This window comes from Bubalus bubalis, chromosome 3, assembly GCF_019923935.1.
Source record: "Bubalus bubalis isolate 160015118507 breed Murrah chromosome 3, NDDB_SH_1, whole genome shotgun sequence".
Lineage (NCBI taxonomy): Eukaryota > Metazoa > Chordata > Mammalia > Artiodactyla > Bovidae > Bubalus > Bubalus bubalis.
The window spans coordinates 41,115,720-41,139,793 of NC_059159.1; the positions used below are offsets into that span (position 1 = coordinate 41,115,720).

Here is a 24,074-nt window from a genome sequence, read left to right on the forward strand (position 1 = left end):
CTCATGTGTAGATTTATGTCAGACGTTCTTAAAAAAATTAGCTCCCTGGCCTAGCAGCAGCATCACTTAAGGACCTTAAAGCAGCAAAATGTTTATAACTGGTAAATTTAGGTGAGGGGTAGACAACGGGCATTCATTGTTCTAGTCTTTAACTTTTCTGTCGATTTGAAATTTCCCAAAATAGAAGACTGAATTTGGGATTCCCTGGTGGTCCAGTGGTTAAGAATCTGTCTGCCAACACAGGAGGCATGGGTTCGATCCCTAGTCTGGGAAGAGTCCACATGCTGCAGGGCAACTAGGCCCATCCGCCACTGAGCCTGCACTCTAGAGCCCGCTTGCTACAGCTACTGAAGCCTGTGCACCCAGCACGCCCAGCACCAAGAGGAGCCACCACCACGAGAAGCCATGCACCGAAACCAGAGAGGAGCTCCCACTTGCCACAACTAGAGAAAGCCTGAGAGCAGCAACAAAGATCCAGGGCCGTCAAAATTAAAATAAAAAAAAAAAAAAAGATGGGAACAGAGAGAGTAAGTCTTAAGCCATTTCCTTGTCAAAGGATCTAAACCGAGGGTCTTCAAATTGTTTGTTCTTGAATGTGGAAAAAAGTGCTGCAGAGTGCTAAATCCGATCTGTGTCACTGCTGCTGCATCCTTTGGCCTAACAATTCTAGGAGTTTATTCTACAGATACACATGCATAAGTATGCAAAAATGTATCTTCAAGACTGTTTATTAGGGACTTCCCTGGTGATCCAGTGGCTAAACTCCCAACACAGGGGGCCCACGTTCAATCCCTGGTCAGGGAACTAGATCCCACATGCCACGACTAAAAATTCCCACATGCCGCAACCAAGACCCGGTGTGATCAAATAAACTAATTAAATTATACTAAAAAAGGATGTTTATCATAGTGTTATTTGAAATATCAAAAGACTAGAGGAGGGAAGAAACATTCTTTACAGAGGCCTGGGCAAGTAAACCATGCTATATTCCCTCAATGGAAAACAATGCTAGGATTTCAAAGACTGAAGCAAGTCAGCATGGGCTGAAAGGGAAAGGTTGTTAAGATACAGAGTTAATTTTTTTGCAAATCAAAGCTTTTTGTAAATAAAACTGGCAGTGTGCATGCATGCGTGCTCAGTGGTGTCTGACTCTGTGCAACTGTATGGACTGTCTCCATGGACTGGAGCCCACAGAGCTCCTCTGTCCAAGTGATTCTCCAGGGAAGAATACTGGAGTGAGTTGCCATTTCCTCCTTCATGGGACCTTCCCGACCCAGGGATTGAACCTGTGTCTTCACACTGGCAGGCGGATTCTTTACCACTGAGCCACCTGGGAAGCCTATAAAACAGGCATTACTCATACATGTATGCAAAAATACACAGAGAAGGATATATTATACATTTATATTCATATTTTAGGGGGATGTGTGGTTATCAAATTATACCTCTGCTGTATCCTTCAGTAAGTACAGCTTAGAAGGTTTAACCATGTGCATGTAGTTCTGCTTGTATAATTTAAGGAAAAAGGGGAAGGTTTTTTCTTTTGAAAAGTCATGGCAGCCTTGGAGGTCACTCCATCTCAGGCCAGGCCCCATCAAGTAAAGACTTTTTAACTGAATCAGCAATTAAACTGCTGGATACAAGCTAATCTAGTTTGCTATCTCAAAATACATACTCTTAGTGAAACAAATGATTTGAACATGGGTCAGGGCAAGGCCAACATTCAGATACTTTGCTGTGAATGCTCAGCTGGTGCCAGCCTCAGGCTGGAGTCAGAACATTTGAGTGGAAACATTTTACAGGAAAGAAAAGTGATGCCAGCTTGGTCAGCAAGTTCCCTGGCTTCTCCAGGGAATTCTTTCCAGTCCCTTAAACTGTGTTCAGGGCATGCACAGCAACAAAAAGAAAAGGAAAAAAAAAAAAAAAAAATACCGTCCCTTTGTTGAAAGAAAAATTCAGTAAAACTGGCTTTTTCTCAAAGCCTGGGTTTGGTCTTCTGGATAATCCCAAATTCGTGATTAAGAAAAAAACAGCTTAATGTGGGAGATTCAAGTTTAAACAAATTGTATTAATAGTCAATTAACTTGCAAAGGATGTGCAGGATATGTCAGAATGTTAAATGAATGTCCTAGATGAGGACTCTGCCCAGTTATGAAAGATCCTCAGAGTTCTAGGAACCTGGCCCTATTTTGAGGATCGCAGTGGGTGATGTGTTTTGTTGTGGGCAAGGCTGTGGGTCTGGCTGTGTATGGTCTCCTAGCTGGACCTCTGCAGTAGCTCCATGTCTCTTTTTTTTTTTTTATGAGGGCACTGCACAGTATGCAGAACTTCCCAAACCAGGGATCAAACCTGTGCCCCCTGCAGTGGAAGCTCAGAGTCTTAACCACGGGACCACCTCTACTGCCATTCTTGATACCACTTATCTCCATCTCCTACCCAGCAGCCACCTGAAGGCTGTGTCATCTTACTAAAACACCTGTTTCAAACCATTTTCTGTTTCAAACCCTTCTGACACCTGTAAGATGAAGTCTCCATTCCTTACCATACAAAACTTTTGCTCTTGTCACTCTTTCCAACTGCCCAGCTATACCTCAGCATTCAGGTTTCCCTGGTGGCTCAGCAGTAAAGGATCCACCTGCAATGCAGGAGCTGCAGGAGACACGGGTTCAATCCCTGGGTCGGAAAGATTCCCTGAGGAGGGCAGGACAACCCACTCTAGTGTTCTCCCCTGGAGAATCCCATGGACAGAGGAGCCTGGTGGGCTACTGTCCATGAGGTCACAGAGTCAGAAATGACTGAAGCAACTGAGCATGCACGCACCTCAGAGTTCTCTGAACTCACCCCATCTTATCCTTTGCAGATACTATTCCCTCTCTCTGAATTCCCCTTCTCTGTCCCATTTATCTGACTCCTATCCCTTCTCCAGGCTTGATGAGAATCTCTAAAATCTCCCTGACCTCATCTCTCTCAAAAGTCCCGTCCAGCCAGCAGTGTGAGGACGACTGAATGCACCCTGGCCCTCATCCTTGTACTTGATGCCACTGCATCATGCATGCCACAGTTCTCTCCTGCCACCACCGACACTGAGACCCTCCCCCGCAAGAGAAGACACCCTGGTTGCCCCAGTGCCTTACAGGCCCTGTGCCAGGTTCACCATCCAGCATGTGTTTGCAGAAGGAGTAAATGAGCAGACAGGAATATCCAGGAAGGACAAAGAGGAAAGATGCTTTCATCTCAGAAATCACCCCACAAATGAAAGGTGCAGAGCATGTAGAAACCAGGCTGTCAGCTCTGCCTGGGGTTGGATGGTCTTTTCAAGGCTGTCCAGTTGTTCTAGAAACAAGGAGGCGGGCAGGCAGCACAACACACCCAGCCTGGGGCCTTTATCAAGTCTGGCCCTTCTCAAAGACGAACCTTGAGACTTGGGTGAACCCCATCTGCAAGGCAGACCCATTCCTCATGTCTCTTTTTCTGTTCCATTATCTGTTAATTTCCAATCACCAATTTGTTCCTCTCTACAGCACAGGCAGCCCTAACACACAGACAGGGCTACATCAAAGGCCAGAGTGCCTTGGAGAGGTATCCAGAAGACACTGGTTCCTGCAGCTCCTGACACTGACACCAAAGCGTCCCAGCTTCTGATTCACAAGGTACCCACTCGGCCTCTCTGATCAGGAAGCTTAGGGCAGGCGGCTTTAGATTCCAGGGGGCAGCCCGACACGCCTCTGTTCTGATCCAATCAGGGTTTCAGACCTACACAGATCACAAAGTGGAAGAAGGTTTCCGGAGTGCCAGAAATGGCCCTGAGCTGCAAACGGGATCATTTCCTCAAGGCACTTGGGCAAGAGTTCCTATCCCTGTTCACTTCCACGTATTTTATACCCTGTGTAATATTTCTGCAGCATTTAAAATTAATACTCTATAAAGAGGCTGTAAAAATAATTGGTGTATGTAGGTTTCAATGGAAACACAGCTCTCTACCTCTACCCACCAGGAAAAGACCCTTCATTTCAAATGTTCAGTTCTGTAAATTATCTGGAGAAACGAGTGAAAAGGAAGGAGAAAATGTGAAATAGGTAAAATATTAATTTTTTTTTTAAACTAATTCTACTCTTTTGTATTGTGTCGGCAATTGAGAGCTAAATCCTGCCAATTCCTCCTTCAGGTGTCTCTGGGAAGGTCAGCTGTCAGCGAGGGATGGTGCTAGGCACAGGGCTTGCTTTTAGCTGGTCATTCTCAACCGAGGGCAATTTCATTTTTGGTGGTTGCAACTGGGAAAGAGGTTGCTACTGGCATGTAGTGGGCAGAAGGCAGGGACACTGTGAAATGTTCTACAACGCACAGGCCAGCACCTCCACAACAGAAAATCATCTGGCTCAAAATGTCAACAATGCAAAGGTTGAGAAGCCCTGCTCTAAGCCTCTGCTGGAACTCTGGCTTCTACTCGCTCCTGAATCACTTCCTAACCCTAGTTCTCCAACACAGGGACACAGGTTAACAGAGAAAGAAAGGGAATGTTAACTCGGCCAAGTGCTACTTCTGTGATGTGACAGCAACAAAGTACCTTGAATTTACTGTGTGATTTGGAAGATTCACCAGCAAGCTTTCACAGACTCATTTTTATAATCTGGTAAGAGATAGAAGTCCCTTGGACTAGCACACTAGTCCCTCTGCCGAGCACCGCCCCTCACTGACAGCTGGCCTTCCCAGAGACTCTTGGAGGAAGCATTGGCAGGACTTAGCTCTCAATTGCCCACAGAATACAAAAGAGTAGAATTTAAAAAAAAAAAAAGGAGATCCAATCGGTCCATCCTAAAGGCAATCAGTCCTGAATACTCATTGGAAGGACTAATGCTGAAGGAAACTCCATACTTTGGCCACCTGATTCGAAGAACTGACTTATGTGAAAAGACCGAAGATTGAAAGATTGAAGGCAGGAGGAGAAGCAGACGACAGAGGATGAGATGGTTGGATGGCATCCCCGACTCAATGGACATGAGTCTGAATAAACTCTGGGAGTTGGTGATGGACAGGGAGGCCCGGCGTGCTGCAGTCCATGGGGTTACAAAGAGTCGGACACGACTGAGCAACTGAACTGACCTGAAGAGAGAGGAGGCCTCAAGGGACATCATGGACTAGGAAAGGCCAGGTTGAAAGGAGAATACTAGCCCCTTAGTCTTTCCTTCTGAGCAAATAGGAATCATCCGCACCTTCAGAGCTTTGATATAGGCTTTGCTTTGTTTGTTTTTTAAATGTCACCACCCTTCTACTGATTTGTTTATTTATTTATGTCCATGCTGGGTCTTTGTTGCTGTGTGCCGGCTTTCTCGAGTTGTGTACCCTCTTTGTTAGGGTGCAGTCTTCTCATTGTGGTGGCTTCTCTTGTTGCAAAGCATGGGTTCAGTATGTGTGGTGCACAGGCCCTGTTGCCCTGCAGCATGTGGGATCTTCTGGGCCCAGGTATCGAACCTGTGTCCTCTGCATTAGCAGGCAGATTCTTAACCACTGGACCACCAGCGAAGTCCTAGGCTTTGATTTTAAGCACAGTGATCTTCACGGCTCTAATTCTGAAGACACGTTTGCAACCAGCATTAATCAAAAGCGTATACACCTCTCAGGCCTCTTCCTTGCAGCATCATCGCTGAAGACTAGTCTAGGATCATCACCTCAGTGATGAGATAAACAATAAAATCTATGACTGCTACCACTCCAACACAAGTTTCTAAATCATTTCTTCTTCAAATGTAAATCACAGCACATGCATTTGTTTTTCATAAGCTTCCTCGAGTGGAAAAAGTTCAAGTACACCAGCTAAATGGGAACTACATGTTTTAGCCATGCCTGATCTAGCCCTGCTCCATTACTGATGAACTCTTATGAGTTACTCCCGAGCTTGTAAAATGCTTTTATGAACAACACGTCACAAGGCATCCGTGGTGCTATTGGTTTTATTTCTTGGGAAACATGGGGGTGGGGGCATGGGGGAGGAATTGTCAAAATTTGGACATGCCTGTGGAAGTATGTTATGCGTGGAATTTCATACACCATGTGTGCTGCAGCCAAAAAAAAAAAAATGTGGAGGGGCTGTGGTTCTAATACAGAACAAAGAAGGCCTGAAATAATACCAGCTGTAAATGGAAGAGCCTGGGATGATATGGAGTGTTCCAATACCAAGTCCTGATCTTTCAGGTAAGCTGCCAAGCTCTCAAGGCCAGGACAGTGAACCACAGGGTTAAAAGAGGGATAGACAGGTGAGCCAGCATGTGTGAGCACCACACCTATGGTGGCTAATTTTCTGGGTCAACTTGATCAGACTACAGGGTGCCCAGATATTTGTGAGACATTGTTCCGGGTCTGTCTGTTTCTGGATGAGATTAACATTTGAATCTGTTGACTAAGCAGACTGCCCTCCCCCATGTGGGTGGGCCTCATCCAATCCATTGAAGGCCTGAACTGAACAAAAGGCTGCTTAAGAAAGAGTTCATTCTCTGTCTGTCTTCCAGCTGGGATATTGATCTTATCCTGCTTCGGGGACTCAGACTCAGACTAGAACTTACATCATTGGCTTGCCAAATACAGATCTAGAGACCTCTCAGCCGCCAGAACTCCATGAGCTAATTCCTTATAATAAATCTTTTTATTTAGAAACATACATATATATATACACACACACACTAACTATATTAGAGAGACAGATCCTATTGGTTCTGTTTCTTTAGAGAACCAAGAGTAACACAAAGCCCAAATCAATGACTTTTGCACATCACAGAAAGAGTCTATCACCTTCAAGCTGATACACTGGATGACATCAGACTCTTACTGGAAACGTCTAGCTTCTGCTTATCTGAGACCTTCTGAGCCCCTGTGCTTGATGGGCTAGGGGAAGTGAAGTTCTAGAAGCTTTGTTCACGTTAATGATGATAATATCCAAATGAGTTTGTAGGAAATTGCCTCCCTCCACCAAAGAAAAAGCAAACTCTCCCACAGTTGATTAAGGAAAAGTGTTTAAACCTGCACTTAAACCATTTCGGAAATGGCAACCCACTCCAGTGTTCTTGCCTGGAGAATCCCAGGGACGGGGGAGACTGGTGGGCTGCCGTCTCTGGGGTCGCACAGAGTCGGACACGACTGAAGCGACTTAGCAGCAGCAGCAGCAGCAGCTGGGGGAAAAACAGGAGGCAGTCATTTTTTCATCTAGGACAATGAAAGGGTGGGATGGAGGCGGGGGAAGCAAATGGGGGTCTCATGAGAACGAACACTTCTGTTTCTTCTAATTCTCCAACATTCACTCTTAACACAGAATCACATTCTTCTGCATGAGTTCTCTCCTTTCACACAAAATCCCTTTTTCACAAAGGCAACCCGTCATCACTGCAGAGAGAGTCCTGCATGAGAACCGGAATCTGCTCTAGATGAATAAGTAAATAAATTAGCTGGAACAAAAGATGAAAATGACAAAAGAAGAAGAAACACATTAACAGTGTAATTAACATAATGCAACTTATAATTAAAAAGAGAAATAATATTAGTTATCATTGGCTGATCACTTACTCTGTGTCAAGAACCATATGCCTAGAATAGTATCTGGGGCTTAAGAGTTAGTGCCATGTTAAGTATTAGCTATTTTTATTATTTAATCTTGTTACAAGTTAGAGCAAGTGAAGGGGAAGGAGGAAGAGACAACTGAGCTGCTTTTTGAAGAATGAACTGGATTTTATTAGGCAGGTCATGAGCAGGACGGGGGAAGGCATCCAAGACAGAGCAAGAGACAGGGTAAAGTGCAGCACGTTTGAGGGGAACTGCAAGTTTTCAGGACGGTGGAATACAAAGCATTAGAGGCTAGTGAGGAGGGTGGGGAGCAGTGGGACAGGGTGAGCCCGAAGCCATGTGGACTGACGAGCCTAACTCTAATTGATGTCATCAGTGAAACCAAGTATAGGAAATGAAGCCAGACCTAGAAAACCTGGGCTGCACACTGGGGACACAGTCTGGATGGGGAGACAGACAAGAATTAATGAGAATACAGGCGATGAATGCCTAATGGAGATCTGTAGAGCCAAGGGATAAACACAGTGGAGGGAAGGCTTCTTAGAGTTGGTGACAGATGCAGGGACAATGAATGTATACAGCTTACTTTGAGCACAACTTCACTGAACAGAGCAGGTGAGAAGGCCATTCCCAGTGGAGGAATCAGCATGCACAAAGGCACAGAGGTGGTTTGAGGCTCTCTGGAGCAGATTTGCATGGTAGAGGGTGGTGTCAAGGTGGGCTCAGTGGTAGGAGGCCTTGGCATCCATGCCAAGGAGTTCTGGACTTAATCCATCAACAATAAAGGTCTGTATGCAGGGCAGTGATATGGACAACTGATGTTGTAGAAAGGTCATCCTAGGACTTGTGCAGTGTATGAGAATGGAGGTCGTGGACTAGTTAAGAGATTACTTGAAACAACGGCGCTGGGATCTAGTTAGATTCGGAGAATGGGGGAAGTGAGCTGAGAAATGCCAAGGTTTGTAGCTTGGGTAAACGGTCAGTATAACCCTGTTATCAGAGCTAACCAGAGCCTTAAAAAGCAGGTAGAGGGCTTCCCTGGTAGCACAGTGATAAAGAATTTGCCTGTCAATGAAGGAGATACAGGTTCAATTCCTGATCCAGGAAGATCCCACATGCTGCAGAGCAACTAAGCCTGTGTACCACCACTATCGAGTCTGTGCTGTAGAGCCTGGGGACCACCCTAGTGGGCCACGTGCCCCAACGACTGAAGCCCGTGTGCCCTAGAGCCCATGCTCCTCAACAAGAGAAGCCACCGCAATGAGAAGCCTGCACACCGAAACAAAGAGTAGCCTCTGCTCCCCACAACCAGGGGAAAGCCTGCGTAGCAACGAAGACCCAGCACAGCCCAAAATAAACAACACACAAATACAATTATTAAAAAATAAAAAAGCCAGTAGAACCAGTTGAAAGCTCAACTATTTGTTGAATGAACGCACGAAAGAAAAAATGGGTGGGTAGAGAGAGGAGGAGAAAACAAAGTGGAAGACAGACAGGTAAAGGCAGCGGAGTAAGACAACCAGAGGCCTCGCCAGCAACCAGCTGAGGACACCACAGGCTGAGCGATGCGTGGGGTGTCACCCTTCCCCACTTGGGTGGCTACATTCTGAGCTCCTAGTGAAGTGCTTCCTGTAACTGCCTCTTTTTGGCCTCTAGCAAGAGGGTCAGCAAAAAGCATGATTCAGAAGAAAGAACTTGGCTAAGTATGTGCGTTTTAAGCCAAAGGTCTCTAGAAGCTTCTCTCACAGGTATGGAATTCAACCACAATACCCACTGTGGTGAAGCACTGTTTAGGTCCAAGAAGAAAATGACGAACAAAATGACATTAAGACCAATTCATCTTTCAAGTAGAATCTCTGAGCCATATTTTGTTTGGTTAAGGAGAGAAATTCCACTATTATTCCAAGCAAATCTTTAGATGCACCAAACTCAAGGATGAGGTTTCATGCAAGAAATGTTTTAAAAAATGAGTTCATGGTGATTTTTAAAAAATCATTACGGAGCGAAGGGGATGGTCTTATTGTTCAGGGCAAAATTCCTAATCCTGGTCTCTGAAGGCAACCCAAACCCTTGAGAAAACCATTCTCTCTCTCTTTTGTGTATGTTGTATAGGGTTTTTTGTTTTTTTTTTTAATTTCCTCATATGTAAAGTTAAAGAATTTAATTAAATAACTTTGGATTAACTACCAGGAGTGAGGTTTATGATTAGATTGTGATTAGGAACACATAAAAGGAGAAAATATCTTAATAAGTGCTTCTTTGTTGCCTGTTTGAGCAGTTCTTAGTAAACTAATAAGTTACAATTTTCCTGGAGAGAAAAATCTTGGAAATGACCCATTTCCCCAACAGGAGATCATTTCCTGTAATTCACATGTGGTAGAGTTAAAAAAAAAAAAAAAAAAAAAAAAGATCTTTTGAACCTGGCTCAGATAGGTCAGGGAGAAAATTCAAAATAAGTGTTTATTTTTCTGATTAAAACCAAACAATCAGACTCAATATAAGGAGGCCACAGAAAAGCCACGGAGCCCTCCAAGTGACTGTGAGCTGCACACATAAAGACCCAATAATGGGAGGGCTGCGGCAGGAGGGGAAGGGGCTAGGGAAAGGGAAAAGCAAGGAAAAGAGAAGGTGAACCCCCCTTCCCCAAGGGAGCAGAGCTGGGGGTCTATTGGTCAAATTCCTTATACAAATTCAGGAACCAAGCATGCTGCTGCTGTCGCTTCAGTCGTGTCCGACTCTGTGTGACCCCATGGACTGCAGCCCACCAGGGTTCTCCGTCCCTGGGATTCTCCAGGCAAGAACACTGGAGTGGGTTGCCATTTCCTTCTCCAATACATGAAAAGTGGAAAGTGAAGTCGCTCAGTGGTGTCCGACTCTTAGCGACCCCATGGACTGCAGCCTACCAGGCTCCGCCATCCATGGGATTTTCCAGGCAACAGTACTGGAGTGGGGTGCCATTGCCTTCTCCAGGAACCAAGCATCCTTTCTGCCAAAAGAGTAAGCTGACTATGAAAAACAGGTATTTCCAACTGGAAACTAATCAGGGCATTTGGTCTGAAAATAGGATAAGGCTAGGGACTTCCCTGGAAGTCCAGTGGTCAAGATTCCATGCTGCCAATGCAGGAGACATGGGTTTGATCCCTGGTCAGAGAGCTAAGATCCCACATGCCATGTGGTATGGTCAAATGATTTTTTTAAAATATGAAAATAGGATATGGCTATCTGACATGAGTCCCCTTCTCCATTAGGTCCCATAACCAGGGTTATGGAGCCAGTGCTCAGATCAGGGTCCATTGGTTCAAACATGTCAAAAGTTCTCCCTCCCTTTCTGCTCCTTCTCTGCCAGGAGGCATAAACCCCGCCTCTGCTCACACTCAGAAAGTGTCAGGTATTGGAGTGAGGTGTGAGAACAAAGGACAATCAGCTAGAGTCTGAATGGTTGTGGAATGACTTCTTGTGAAAAGTGAGGTTGAAAATAGGTCCAAAAAGTGAAAAAGAGCCTAAACGTGAAAGGCAGGACAATGAAGCTTGTCCAAAATAACAGAAGGTGAAAGAAAAAACAGGAATGAAAATCTCAGTGTGCTGAAAGAGTTCTGACACAAAAGCACTCATTCTAAATGAAAAGGGTGACAAATGTGACTTCATTCTTAGATTAATAAATAATTCTACTTATATAAAGCTTCCAAACAGGCAAAACTAAATCACAGTGCTTAGGGAAGCACACTTAGGTTGAAAACTCTTGAGGGAGGCAAGAAAGTGATCTCCATAAAAGTCAGGGTGAAGGCGAGGAGGCGTTTGTGCAAGGAGAGGGGTACACAGGAGGCTCTGAGGGTCTGACAAGGGTCTATTTCTTGATTTAGATGCAGTTACCTGCAAAGAGATCCAACCAGTCCATCCTAAAGGAAATCAGTCCTGAATATTCATTGGAAGGACTGATGCTGAAGCTGAAACTCCAATACTTTGGCCATCTGATGCGAAGAGCTGACTCATTTGAAAAGACCCTGATGCTGGGAAAGATTGAAGGTGGGGGGAGAAGGGGACAACAGAGGATGAGATGGTTGGATGGCATCACTGACTCAATGCACATGAGTTTGAGTAAACTCCAGGAGGTGGTGATGGACAGGGAGGCCTGGTGTGCTGCAGTCCATGGGGTTGCCAAGAATCAGACACGAGTGAACCACTGAACTGAACTGAACCTGGGAGTTCACTTTATAATAATGCATCAACTTGTGCATTTATGTCTTTTGTACCTTTCTGGATGTATGTTATACTGGATATAAAGGTTTTAAGAAAAACAGTGAAGAGGCACTTCCTTGGTGGTCCAGTGGCTACGACTCCATGCTCTCAAGGCAGGCGGCCCAGGTTAGAGTCAATCCCTGGTCAAGGAGCTGGATCCCACATGCCACAACCAAGAGTTTGCAACTAAAGATAGCACATGCTGCAACTATTAATAAGACCCAGCTCAGCCAAATACTACATATATACATAAATTTTCATAGTTAAATAAATATTTTTCAAAAGTGAAGGGGAATCAGACAGCTGAACTGCAGAATATATGACTCCAAAGAGCCTATATACAAGTTCAAGAAGCACCAGTAAGCACAAATGAACTTATCTACAAAAACAGAAACAGCCTCACAGACATAGAGAACAACACAGTTGTGGTTGCCAAGGGGGAGAGTGGTGCAGCGGGGCTGGAGTGGGGACGAGGGATGGACTGGGAGTTTGCGGCTGGTAGACGCAAACTATTACATTTAGAATGGATAAACAAGGTCCTACTGTATAGCACACGGAACTATATCCAGTCTCCTGGGATAAACCATAATGGAAAAGAAAAGAAATAAGGAATGGACGTATGTGTATATCTGAGTATACCACACAGATTGGCACAATACTGTAAATCAACCATACTTCAACTTTTTAAAAAATTTTTGATAAAAAAAAAAGAAGAGCCATAAGGATAAAAGGGAGCTAGCTTGTTGTGATGATCAAAATTTAGACAAGTCATTCAAATAAACCATAAAAAATAACACAGTATTACTACAGAGTCATTAATTTTTAAGGTGTAATAATGACATTTTGGTTGTGTGCATGTATGTTTTGAAGGAGTCCTTATCTTTTAGAAATACACACCAAAACAGTCATGATGGAAATGATATAACATCTGGGACTTGCTTCAAAGTAAGCCAGGGAGGAAATGTTAGTGTAGGTGGCTATGAATGAAATAGTACTGGGCTGTGAACCATTGAGGCTGGACACATGAGAGTTCAATTACAATATTTTCTCCACTGTGAGATTTGAAGTTTGGAATTTACAATCCATTTTTTTTTTTATAAAATTTTATTATATTAAAACCCATCCTGAACCCCCCTCCCAGCTGTGCCTGCGTGGGCAGAGCTCAGCCCAAATCCCCACCTGCAAGAGTCAGGAACAGTGGCCCTCATACACATAATTGCATTTAATCTCCAAAACAGCCCTGAGAGATGGGCATCATCACCACTGCTATGTTCATATATGAGAAAAGTGAGGTTCAGAGAGGTTAAGTGACTTTTATGGAGCTAGAGTCACTGAATGGCAAAGCTAGAACAGAAGGCAAAATCTACATTCTATTGTTATTTCCAACAATAAAAATAAGTGATTATAATAACTAAAGTATGTGACATCTTAAAACTTCCTGACAAGAATCTGAAAATGCCTCTAGTGTTTAGTGCCTCTAAATGGGTAGAACCAAGTGATATTAAATCCAAAAACAGGGACTTCGCTGGTGTTTCAGTGGTTAAGACTCTGTACTTCCAATGCCAGGGGTGAGGGTTCTATCCTTGGTCACGGAACTAAGATCCCACATACTGACTGGTGTAGCCAAAAAAAAACAAAAAAATTTAAACCAAAAACGTATGAAATGTGTATTTGACAAAGAATTCCTACCCGGACTACATAAAGAACTTTTACAAATCAACAATAAAAAGATGAACAACACCCTGATAAAAAATGGGCAATGGATTTGAATAGACACTTCAAAAAACAGATAGGCAGATGGCCAAATAAGCATATGGAAAGGTTTACCACATCATTAGTCATCAGGGAAAAGCAAATTAAACCCACTTCACACACAGAACAGCAAAAAGTAAAGACTGGCAACACCAAATGCTGGTGAGGAGCTGGAACAAATCGAAAACACTGCTGGTGGGGGGATAAGATGGTACAACTACCCTGAAGAACTGTTATCAACATAAATATACATTTACTCTATAACCCTACCATACTACTCATGTTATTCACCCACGGAAAATGGAAAACCTAGCCATAAAGAGAATTCTAGAAAAATGTTTATAGCAGTCCCCCCCAACCCCAAACTGGAAATAATTCACAGCTCTATCTGCAGAAGAACGGAGAAGCTGTGACCTGAGTGCTCATTCAGTGGAATATTCTCAGGGATAACAAAGAGCACACTACTGATAGACGCAACAACAGGGACTATCCTTATGGACCTTAAATGCCTAGGTGTGATTCCATTTACATGACATTTTAGAACAGGGAAAACTAAAGTATAGTGGCAGGAGAAGAAAAGTGATGGGGTAAGGGTCGGGGAGAGGAGTGTCAGGGCACTTTCTACAAAAATCGGAGATGTTCTACACCTTGTTTTGAATGATATTTACATAACAGTTGTCCAAACACATTGAACTGAATGCTTATGACCTGTGTGTTTTATTGTATTAAGTTATACACACACACACACAAACTTATGCCAAAAAGAAAAACCAAACATTTGTTCCTTGGTCTGGGTGTAAGTGGGGTTTCCCAGGTGGCTCAGTGGTAAAGAATCCATCCAACAATGCAGGAGACACAGGAGACGTGGGTTCGATCCCTGGGCCGGGAAGATCCCCTGGAGGAGGAAATGGCAACCCACTCCAGTATCTTGCCTGGAATATCCCATGGACAGAGGAGCCTGGTGGGCTACAGTCCATAGGGTCGCAAAGAGTCAGACACGACTGTGCAACTAAGCACACAGGGGTAAGTAATTGAGAATTGCAGAGTGAACACGTGGCACCTTCCAGCTGGGCGTGTTCCCTTTCCCACCAGTGAACACCTCCCGTCCCTGTGTTTCTCTGCTATTGTTCCTGGTCTCGGTAAATGGCACCAACAAGCCTCCACCTGGTTTCCCACGCCAGAAGACCGGGAGTCCAGCCCCACGCTTCCCTCTTCCTCCTGTCTACTCAGTCACTTCCCCTCCTGAATCCACCCTACCCCCATGACCCCATCCCCTGCCTGCCCTCCACCCCAACTGCCTTAGTGGAAGTTTGGATCCAGGTTACTACATCTGCCTCCCAACCATTTCCAGGCTGGTCCCCCAATCTGTCCTTATCCAAAAACAAAACTCTACTTAACATCCTTTTATTGAGGGCAGGTCGAATTTGAGAAAGTAGCATTGATGTATATACAACTGCCATGTGTAAAACAGCCAGCCAGTGGGAGGCTGCTGTGAGCACAGGGAGCCCAGCTCAGTGCCCTGTGATGACCCAGAGGGGTGGGATGGGGCTGGGGGGAGGAGGGAGGCTCAAGACGGAGGGGATTTACGTATACAAATAGCTGATTCACTTTGTTGTACAGCAGAAACAACACGTTACAAAGCAACTATACTCTAATTAAAAAAATAATTTAAAAAGAAAAGGAAAAAAAAAAGAAAACATCCTTTTATCATCCCCAGACACCCTGAGGATAAAGACCAAATTCCTCAGCTAGATAAGTGAAGGCAGTCCATCACTTTCGTGCATCAAACAGCTCTTTGCTTCGGCAGTTACATCTGCCTGGAGAACCCTCCTCCCACTCAATGCTCCCCACCCCCATCTTCACACCTGTGCACCTGTTGAGCCCCTATTCTTCCCTAAGACAGATCAAGCACCACCTATTCGCACAAGCCTCTCTCCAAAGCAGCCCTCCTTGGTCCTCAGCCTTAGACATCCTCTTAACGCTGGAATGGAGAGTGTATGCTTACAAAACAGCTCACATGACCAGGCCATGTACTGGTGTGAGTGTGTTACACACATGAGCTCATTTAGTAGTAATCATCACTCTGCACAGTGATGCTTGGGCTTCTTTTGTCCATACGGACTCAACCATAAATAGTGGTTATTGTGTTCAGCCAGTACCTTTTCAAGCACTAGGAAAATACAGGAACTAGCTTAACTCTGGTGAATGAATGAAGGTTGCATAGTGAAGGCCTGAAATGGTTTGCATGTCATTTGGGCTTCTCTGTTAGCTCAGTTTGTAAAGAATCCACCTGCATTGCAGGAGACCCCAGTTCAATTCCTGGATCAAGAAGATCCCCTGGAGAAGGGATAGGCTACCCACTCCAGTATTCTTGGGCTTCCCTTGTGGCTCATCTGGTAGAGAATCCGCCTGCAATGCGGGAGACCTAGGTTCAATCCCTGGGTTGGGAAGATGCCCTGGAGAAGGGAACGGCTAACCACTCCAGGATTCTGGCCTGGAGAATTCCATGAACTATATAGTCCATGGGGTCGCAGAGAATCAGACACAACTGAGTGACTTGCACTTCACTTACCTTGAAGAGCAAAGTGAACATCCAGGACATCCAGGGAAGACACCGATACTGTTACCTGGCTTGCTGGCAAAACTCAACAGTACCCAAAAGATTTTCCAGGGTTAAGTCACTTGCCACACCCAACTGTCAAGTGTCTCTAGTGCCCCAACAACCAAGCTCCTTACAATCACCTCGTATGAGGTGCCTCTTGTATACCTTGCATTGCCCTGGCCTCTCACATAATTTAACCGCTGCCACATCGTCATCAGCCCCATGTTTACAGACAAGAAAAATGAGGTTCAGAGAGGTTAAGTAACTTTATTTAAGGAATCAGAGCCGTGGAATAGTAAAAGTAGAACAGAAAGGAGTTCTGATGCCAAAAACCTACCTTGTTGCCCATTACCACATTGCTTCCCCAGAAGACAAAATGGAAAACCTTGTTGCTCCCCCAAGACAACGTTTTTCTAACTTTTCATTTCACACTGGAGTGTGGTCAATTAACAATGTTGTGACAGTTTCAGGGGACAGCAAAGGGACTCGCCATTCATATACATGCATCCATTCCCTCATGTATATGTAGCCCACGCTTCCCTCCCATCCAGGCTGCCACCTAACATTAAGCAGAGTTCCCTGAGCTATACAGTGGATCCTTGTTGGTTATCCATTTTAATTATAGCAGTGTGACAAGTCAATCCCAAACTTGAGACAATGTTTTTTGAGTCACTGTTATATGGATGTGGGCTTCCCTGGTGGCTCAGATGGTAAAGAATCCACCTGCAAGGCAGGAGACGAAGGTTTGATCCCTGAGTTGGGAAGATCCCCTAGAGAAGGAAATGGCAACTCACTACAGTATTCTTGCCTAGAGAATTCCGTGGGCAGAGGAGCCTGACAGGCTATATAGTTCATGGGGTCACAAACAGTCAGACACGACTGAGTGACTAACACTTTCGCTTTCTATATGGCTGTAGATCCCCTTTTTGTAGAATGGGAAACCATGACTCACTGTGACTCTGTGATGGCCTTGCTGAGGTCGCTCAATGAGCAGCAACAGGAGAGAGGCCGGAGTGGGGTCTGTTCTGTGCCACCAGGCAGCTGCCAAAGGGCTGAATAGCAGGTCTCCAACTCTGCTTACCCCACACATCACACATTTCTACCTGCTCAGACCCATCCTGGGGCTACAAGTTAGAGTGAAGAACTGGACTTAATGTATCGAATTTCGAGAGAACGAGGGATATAATCACAGTATGTTTACAGCAGGTAAGAACGGAGAACCCAGGAGAGAATGTTTCACGTGAGCATCGCCTGAAGGGACGGGGGTGTGCTGCAGGTCATTCTGGGAGGAGAAGCCGGGAGGCTTGAGGACCTAGAGAACACTTGTGGGAAGCTGTTTGTTGAAGGCGAGGTGGATTCTATTGGCCGCTGAGGACATGAGGAGGCAATCAGCTCGCATCCTCCCGAGAGGTGATAGGAAGCACAGAGCTGGGCCGTTGGAACTGGGATTCCATGGAGCATGGAGCCTGCAGAACCCAGAGCTTGTGAGGAAAGAGAACTGGACTCTGCTTGGTCATGGGTGACCATGAGATACAAGCCAGCACAGTCCCTAGAAGCCAGGCCCTGGAGCACCAGGAGGAAGGTGGGAGTGGATGGTTTCATCTCTCCTGAGGAAGGGTGGGTGGGTGAGAGAAAGATCTCTAAGAAAAGATCTCGCCTCTTCCTCCCTCCACTGGGTCTTGGATATCAATTCACAGAACATAAATTTCCCATTTTTAAATTTAAAAAATAAAAAGGACTATTTTTCTCTTTGCTTCCCACTCATTGGTCCTTCATACCAACACGTGCAGGGACTGGGCCAACAAGAACAGGAAGGGAAAGACTGTGGTGAAGAAGAGAGCCGATCTGGATAAAGGAGCCTGACCCTCTGTTACTGAATCTTAGTTTTTCAGTCATGGAAACACCCTGTTCACAGCTGAGGTCTCTCCTCCTCTCTCCTTTTCTCCCTTGAGCTCCCTGGGCAGAAGCCTGGCTGTTGTAAAAGTAGTCTTTGTTCCTGGATGACATCCACAGCTCCAAACTCCTACAGCACCTTCCTGACCTCAGGCTAAAGAAAGAAAAAAGGTGGCCATAAACATCCTGGGTGAAGACACTAAACCTCCCCTCCAGGGAGACCACCTATGAGGACAAGCTCAGGAATCCTGTCCCCAGAGCAGTCACAACCCCGGGAAAACCAGAAATTCCTGAACAGACAAGTTCAGGGGAGACGGAAGCCCAGAGGTCAAGGTACAAAAACGAGGGCAGCAAGGCCACGGACCTCAACCTGGTGAGTCGGGTGAGCACAGTAAGTCCCTTACATGTGAACCTTCAAGTTGCAAACTTTCAGAGGTTTGAACACGCGGTTCACGTGTCTAATCCCCTTAGTTCACACGTCTGGCGTACACTGTCACGAGCATGCACCCTCTGCAGGTGGTTGTGCTTTTGTGTGCTTTACTGTACAGTACCGTATGGTATGGAGAAGGCAATGGCACCCCACTCCAGTACTCTTGCCTGGAAAATCCCATGGATGGGGGAGCCTGGTAGGCTGCAGTCCATGGGGTCGCTGAGAGTCGGACACGACTGAGCGACTTCACTTTCACTTTTCACTTTCATGCACTGGAGAAGGAAATGGCAACCCACTCCAGTGTTCTTGCCTGGAGAATCCCAGGGACGGGGGAGCCTGGTGGGCTGCCAGACGTCTATGGGGTTGCACAGAGTCAGACACGACTGAAGCGACTTAGCAGCAGCAGCAACCGTATGGTATACTGTATCACACAGTGGTACAGTATCTTTATTTCAAGCCCAGGATGTCCAGAAGCAGGCATAGAAGCAGTCGGTACTTCTCAAGGTACTCCACTGTAAGATTAGAAGTGTTACAGTTTTTGCTTTTGCTTTTTATGTGTTATCTGTGTAAACAGTACTGTAAGCCTATTACAGTACGGTGTGAGTCGCTCAGTCGTGTCCGACTCTTTTCAACCCCATGGACTGTAGCCCACCAGGCTCCTCTGTCCATGGGATTCTCCAGGCAAGAACACTGGAGTGGGTTGCCATTTCCTTCTCCAGGGGATCTCTCCAACCCTGGGATCGAACCCGGGTCTCCTGTACTACAAGCAGATTCTTTACTGCCTGAGACACCAGGTACTCTGTAGCCAATTGTGTTAGTTGGGTACCTAGGCTAATTTTGTTGGATTGAAGAACAAATTGGACTTATGAGGGTGCTCTTGGAACTGAACTCATATATAGGGGACTTACTGTACATCTAAAGAAAGACTTGGGGCACTGTGAGTGGTGATGTGGGGTGTGGTCAGCAACAAGTAGAGAAAATCAGGGTTCACAGAAGCAAGTACCAGGAGCAGGCCCAGCACAGCCTGGGGGACAGAAATTCAGTGGTCATATACCCCCACCTCTCCACCCACCTGCCTTTCTAAAAATCCCTCTGGTTCCTAATCTGGATTCTAGTCCCCTAGATAATGAGGAAACACAGTGTCCTGGATGGGGATACAGACAGTCAGATACCAGAAAAGGGAAGGATGGCCCCTTATGACTCAATGAACCAGCTTGAGATGATGTCTCATCGCCTCTGGAGGTCCTAGTAAAACATGTTTCTAGAACATGTGCTGAAAATTCGTAAGCAGCTGTATCCAAAGCACCAATCTAAATCCTAGGGGACCAGAAATCAAAAACATAGTTGCCACACTCTCACATCTGCTTAATCCACCCCAATAAAGTCAGCTGGTAAACTGCAGATCCTCGTGGAGAGCTGGCTGATCCTAGTTTGGTAACAGTCATACACACTGCTTGCCAGGGTTGCCCACTGTCCTGTACTTGTAATTTCTAGACACGATGAAAATGATGTTTTAAAACTCGCTGTTTATTAACACGTGGGGTTTTCCCAACAGATATACAGCTGAAGACAAGGAAGAATAACTGAAGTGTGTATGAAAGAGGAGTCTGGCAAGTGTCATCTCAGGGGTAAGAGGGACAGTTCAGACAAAGCAGTCCTAAGCCATGTTTACTGGGTGGGATGAGGGGGTACAAGAGAGAGTCCCAAGGAAAGGGTCTTCCCAGGATGACAGGTCCCACACAGATCGGGCAAGGCTTAGATAGTGACTGTAGTCACAAGATGTGCAGGTCTGAGCAGGAGGCAGACACTAAGAAGGGTTTAAGGATTCCACACAGCATCACTTGCTTCCAGTCTTCCATTTCTCAGCCATGAATAGTCTCTGGAATCAAACAGTCTTTTCCTTTTCTTTTTGCAGATGCTTCATTCTGAAGACAGGCTCTGTGCCCACCTGGGGACATGCTTTTGATGTCCCTTGTGTGTGTGCACGCGCGCTCAGTTGTATCCAACTCTTTGCTACCCCATGGACCATAGCCCACCAGGCTCTTCTGTCCATGGAATTTTCCAGTTAAGAATACTGGAGTAGGTTGCCATTTCCTTCTCCAGGGGATCTTCCCGACTCAGAGATTGAACCTACATCTCTTGTGTCTCCTGCGTTGGCAGGTGGGTTCTTTACCACTGCTTCACTTGGGAAGCCTCTGATGTCCCTTAGGAAATCCTAAACAAAGACTCTGAACACAGCTCAAAACTCCTGGCTGGGAGCCACATAAAAGGCAGCAAGAGGCTGGCATGAGGCAGGGTCCATCAGAAGCTAAAGGCTTGTGTTCAGATCCATCACATTCTGATCGCAGCGCAGGGTTTCTCAACCGAAGCTCTCGGGTCCCAAGTGGACGGCAGGCTGGACCACTGTCAGGAAACTGTGCAAGACCATGATCTTGTGCATAATCTTTCCAGCATTATTCTTGGCTCTGCTAACATTGCTTTGGCTAAAAAAAAAAAAATCAATAAAACAAGCAGAAGGTCCCCTCACATCCAGGCTGGACTAAAGAGGTTTGCCCTTACCAAGCCAAAGGAATATCTAGTCCAAGGAGATATATTTTGCTGGCTACCTGACACCTTCACGTGATCTCTCCTTGGCAGGGCCAGCAGTACCTGGGTGGCTTTGCTCCACGAGATCAATGTTGCTAGGCTACTAGAAGTCACTGTGGTGAGGGAACAGCCAGGGATTCCAGGGAGGAGCAGGGTAAATCAGCAGGAAAAAGGGACACAAGGGCAGGAAATCAAGTCTCAATGGCACAATGACTTTTAAGGCTCTGAAGGGAAATGGCTGGATCCTGAAGGCTTCAGTTCTAGAAAGTGGATCAAAATCCTTTCCTGTGATCCTGAAAGACATGACGTACAGAAGGTAGAGAAATAATAGCTCTTACTCCTCTGGGCGCTTTGAATCCTGACCTAAATCAAAAGGAAGAATGCCTTGATCATGGTCTATTATGTATTCTGACATTTTTGCCAGACAGTCTGGGCACAACAAACCAACTTTTATCTAGCAGGAGCTCAATAAATACTGGTTGGTGGACTGGTTGGTACCCTCGCAGGGAAGAGACCACAGCAGTGAGGGATGGATGGCGGGGAGGAGAGGGTATGTGCAGAATTCTGTGCAACAGGGCAGTGTGCAATTCACGAGTGGGATGCAGGAAGCTCTTGTCACCAAGTCACCAAGGACACATTCTTCTGCACCAGGTATTTGGAGATTTTTCAAATCACAGGCATTTTAGTCCTCTACTCTGTTCACTAAAATCCTACAGCTCACTTCTCCTGAGTGATGAGGCCAAGAAAAGAATCTGTTTTGTCAGCACTAGCCATAGATAAACAAAAATACAAAGAACGCGTATGCTAGCCTAGCAGCTACATGACCCAGTGCTTCCACCCCCTTGATGGAAGTGAACCTCCATTACTGAGATGGCCTCTGGCTTCTGGGGAGGTGGGGAAGAACAAGGTCTTCCATGTGTTTCTATAAGCCTTCTCTGCCTCTCTTCCCTAAGGAAAAGCAAAATGCCATTAAACCCAATTCCCATGCAATGGAAAGAAGCACAGTCAAGTGGAAAGAAGCAGAGTCAAGTCGAAAGAACGTAGGCTGATGTCACAGAGCCCTGGTTTTGAATCCTTGTTCGGTAACACCGCACCGGCCATGAGGTCCTGAGCTAAACACTGAACCTTTCCAAGCTTCAGTTCCCTTGTTCGTAAGACAGTTTACAGCTATCACAGGGTTGCTGAGGAAACTAGGGGCGATAATCCATGTTCAGAAAGTGTCTGGGGCATGGCAGATGCTCAGGAAGTGTTCCTTCCCCTTCAACCTGGGCTGATAACCACCTATCAGGGATGTGGCACAGATGCCATTCAAAGGCATAGAAAAGGAGACCAGACTGGGCGAAAGGAGCTTGTAATAAAAGGGAGAGAGAGGAGAGAGAATGCACGTCTTAGAACAAGGCTGGAGAAAGTTCAGCGAGATTAAAAAAAAAAAAAGAGAGAGAGCTCCAAAGTCTTTAGACAACTGTTATTATCAATCACAATGAAAAAATACAGCTGGGATGTCAAAGGACTTTCTTGATACACTGGAATATAAATAAACTTTGATGGATCCACTCAAAATTCCAGACTCATAAAAACAAGATTCAGAAAGTGGGAGTTAGTTTCTAAGTCTTTGTGGGGAACAGCAAGAGAAAGCAGGACAGCCTTCTGGCTAAAGGCTTGATTCCAGTCAGGAAAGAAGTTCAAATCTCAGCTCCTCCGCCCATCAGTCACCTGACCACTAAGTGCTGAATAGGAGCTGAAGATACTGTAGTTGCAACACACTGAAAAGCTCTGAGCCCGGATACCTGGACTGATTCTGCAATTCAGGTCAAAAGGCCAACGGTGGGAAGGTGGAATTACATGAGAAATGCAGACGGGTGACTCCTGTGGGGCTGCAGGATGCAAAATGAGAGTGAAGCCTGGGGTTTCAAGTTTAAGGCCAAGGATACTTGGGACGTGACTACGGCCAGTTCATGAGCCCTTATCACTAAAGACCGATGCCTCAAACCTAAGGTCTAGGCTTCCAAGACATTAAATTTGAAACAACCAAAGTCGACACCGCACGTGTGAAGGATCTTAATTAAACTATCAAAAAAATGCAAACGCGAACTCAGTGTGTGGACCTACTTATTAGGAAATAATCTTGATTAAGAACAAATCCCTTTTAAGGAGAGGAAAGAGCCCAGCAACTCTCCTGAACATCAAATGCTGTTCTCAATTAGCCCTTTTCCTCTGAACTTCACAAGGTACCAGCAGGTGGGAGATAATTAATGTTTTAATAAAATTTGTTTTACATGCCTTGGTTGGAAGCTTTTTGTTCTGTAAAGCTTTTCCCTCTCCAGCCCAAAGACCCACCCACAAAAGAAGTTTTTCTTTTTTTTTTTAAAAGATCATTTTTCTGGTTATATTTAGTGTTTTATGACTTCAGGAAGATGAGGGTGGAGGAGGTAATTTAGGAACAGGACAATTTCTCTTTATCCATATTTACTTTCTCTAAGGGAGTGAGCTTGGTTTTTTGATTCTCCTCCCAGGCCTATCAAAGGAATAAAGGCCTTGCCGCCACATGACAAGACTTTAGGGAGCGATGAGAGGTCTGCAGGACCCGTGTAAGCCACGCCACCCGATTCTTGAGCACAAGCCCTCCATTTGCAGGAATTGCTGACTTTTATAAACCTTGTATTTTTTTCCCTTATAAATCTCGTCTTGAAAAGCAGTCATCTTATAGCTTACCACTCTCGCCCACAAACCTCAGCATCCACGTAAGCCCTTTTCTTTTAAAAAAAAAATATATATATATATATTATTTAGTTAGTTAGTTATTTTTGGCTGTGCTGGGTCTTCGTTGCTGCGTGGGCACTGCTCTCTAATTGTGGACAGAGGGGGCTTCTCATTGCGGTGGCTTCTCTTGCTGCAGAGCACAGGCTCTGTGGCTAGTGGGCTCAGTAGTAGCAATGCGCTGGCTTAGTTGCTCTGTGGCATGTGGGATCTTCCTGGACCAGGGATCAAACTTGTGTCTCCTCAACTGGCAAGTGAGTTCTTTACCAC

General features: G+C 45.4%; 1 protein-coding gene and 1 long non-coding RNA gene across 4 annotated transcripts in view; both read right to left on the reverse strand.

The window, feature by feature from the left end:
- Nucleotides 1–24,074, reverse strand: part of NXN (nucleoredoxin) — a 161,036-nt gene that overhangs the window by 52,896 nt on the left and 84,066 nt on the right. The gene's annotated exons all lie outside the window — the stretch shown is intronic.
- Nucleotides 19,968–24,074, reverse strand: part of LOC123465576 — a 46,749-nt gene continuing 42,642 nt past the window's right edge. For all 3 annotated transcript variants that reach the window (XR_006640815.1, XR_006640816.1, XR_006640814.1), the window contains exon 2: nucleotides 19,968–21,340. This is a non-coding gene — a long non-coding RNA (uncharacterized LOC123465576). The remainder of the gene's footprint in view (nucleotides 21,341–24,074) is intronic.